At 35.5% G+C, this 2,673-nt stretch overlaps 1 non-coding gene across 1 annotated transcript; it reads left to right on the top strand.

Moving 5' to 3' along the window:
* Positions 1–278: 278 nt before the first annotated feature.
* On the top strand, positions 279–382 carry LOC122113333. Its single transcript, XR_006148416.1, has one exon. It is a non-coding gene; the product is annotated as a U6 spliceosomal RNA (small nuclear RNA).
* Positions 383–2,673: the final 2,291 nt, after the last annotated feature.

Genomic DNA, 2,673 nt, shown 5'->3' with positions numbered 1-2,673 from the left:
TTTTCTGGACACATGTGTCCACCTGCAGTCATTGGCTTTCTAATAAAGACTCCTAATTCAACCTCTCAAATTGTGACTTCTTTGTATCTTGTGAACTAATTTCCCTATAATATAATAAAACTCTAAATATTTTTGTAATATAGTAATCACCTCAGGAGTACTTGAGAAGCCTTATAAAATCCAAACAGAAGTTCTCTTGTTGATGAGCAGTGAAAGTGATACAGTACTGAGTTACAAGTGGTTTCTCTTCTATAGTACATTATAATAAGAATTGGGCAGTGTTCGCTTCGGCAGCACATACACTAAAATTGGAACGATACAGAGATTAGCATGGCCCCTGCGCAAGGATGACACGCAAATTCGTGAAGCGTTCCATAAAAAAAAAAAAAAAAAAGAATTGGGCAATTGAATAAAAATATAATATGGTTTACACTTAATCAGGCTTTTGGTTTCCTTTTTAAAATAAGGAAGTTAAATTGTCAGCTTCATCACTTTATTGGCTAAATATGTTGGATTGAAAATATGTTATGATTTATTTTCCAAGTAGTCATTAACACTTAAATATAAATGGCTTCAAGGAGAACATATAATAGTTAATGAGGTTGTTCTTAAATTATCACGTTATTGCTTGCTACAAGTACTTGATATCCAAAAAGAAAAAAAAATCAGTCTTTTTCTTATTTTATTTCCCTTTCCCACTGAGTTTTTCTTTTTGAGAAGGGTGATGAGAACAGTGATTCTCAGATCTATTTGATTTTAGTATGGGTTACCCAAACCACAGATTCATGCAGGCCTACATTGATGTATGTACAATCCAGTATCTTTCTTTTTCTTCTTCTTTCTAAAATTAATTACTTAATTATCTTTTTTTTAAAAACCAGTCCTGTGGTTTGAACTCAGGGCCACAGCAATATCCCTGAGCTTCTTTTGCTCAGGGTTAGCACTGTACCACTTGAGCCATAGTGCTACTCCTAGCTTTTTCTGTGTATGTGGTATTGAGGAATTGAATCCAGGGCTTCATGTATGCTAGGCAAACACTTTACCACTAAGCCACATTCCCAGCCCCTCTGTCTTCTTCTTATCCATGTTTTGAGTTTTACTCATTCATTTATCCATCAGAATTTGAGAAGAAAGAGTTGAGACCGGTTATTTTACTATTTTTTATTTTGCTTTAAAAATTGATGAAAGATTTAAGATATTAATTGAGGAGAGTCATAGGACAATTGTTATTAATTATGGTCAATCATCTCTTAATTATTTGTGTCAACACCTTGCCTTTATGAATTTGGAGAGATATAAGAACAAGAGTCATTCAAGTTTTGACATTACTCTGTATGACAAGTCATGCTGCTAGATGATGATAATAAATGAATTAAGAGGATGCCACTTGGGATATAGAAAGATGTTTGTGGAATGTTAACATCCATACTTGTTTCTTCTGGCAAAAAGTATACTCAGATCATTTGCAGCAGTAAAACCAATTTGCACTGAAAACCATTTTTTCTTGAATTTTGCATGTTAATCAGCAGCAAATTTGAAAAAGTATTGGCTTAAGCCCAAAATTTATTCATTATCTCCTTAATCTAAGTCAAAATAAAACTAAAAATGTCTAGGAAGATAGAAAATATACACAAGCAATGACAAATGTAATATTTTCCATTTTTACCATATCTTTAAATGGGTCAGTCTTTATTATTCTTTATATTTCCTACTTATTTTCCTCAGACTTTTATCTGCTGTTGTCAGGCACATCAATATTCAAATTATATTTCTTAAATGTGCTTTCCAAAAAAAATGTTGGATAGATTCTCTGTCTTCCTCCCATCTTGGACATGGTTTTTTCTCCCCCACTGTGAGAATTACAATTCATGTTTGTTTGTCTGTTTTTTTAATAGTACTTTTTTTTTTTTGGTCAGTCATGGGGCTTGATCTCTGGGCCTGGGCGCTGTTCCTCAGCTCTTCAGCTCAAGGTGAGCGCTCTACTGCTTGAGCCACAGCGCTGCCTTCCAGTTTTCTAGTGGTTTATTGGAGATAAGAATCACACGGACTTTCCTGCCCGGGCTGGCTTTGAACCGTGATCCTCAAATCTCAGCCTCCTGAGTAGCTAGGATTACAGGTGTGAGCCACCGGCGCCCAGCTTGTTTGTTTTTTAAATATGTGTGTGTGTGTGTGTGTGTGTGTGTGTGTGTGTGTGTGTGTGTGTGTGTATAAAATTGGTAATTGCTGTTGCCAGTGTCTATTTGGTGCCAGTACTGGGACTTCAACTCAGGGTCTGGATACTGTACCTAAACTTTTTAGCTCAAGCACTATATCGCTTAAGCCACAGCTCCACTTCTGGCTTTTTTTCTGATTATTGGAGGTAAGAGTCTCACATGCTTTTCTCTCTCTCTCTCTCTCTCTCTCTGGCTTTGAATCATGATTGCTCCTTATGCTCTCATTCCCCTGAGTAGCTAGAATTATAGCATGAGCCACTGGCTCCTGGAGGTTGTTTGGTTCTTAATCATCTCTGTTCATTTAGTTCATAATTTTTCCAGAAAAAATACAAATAACTCAGAACAAGACTAATTCAGAGGCTTATAGTGACAGAGATAGTTTTAACAACAATATGCTAAGGATTTGGCATATAAATTCTTATGTCTGAGCTTAATTATAGCTATACTTAAGGCCATCATT

Source organism: Dipodomys spectabilis, unplaced genomic scaffold, assembly GCF_019054845.1.
Source record: "Dipodomys spectabilis isolate Male_0828 unplaced genomic scaffold, ASM1905484v1 ptg000096l, whole genome shotgun sequence".
NCBI classification, from domain to species: Eukaryota; Metazoa; Chordata; class Mammalia; order Rodentia; family Heteromyidae; genus Dipodomys; species Dipodomys spectabilis.
Note: the sequence above shows the minus strand (reverse complement) of the source record. Positions and strands in the feature narration are given on the sequence as shown.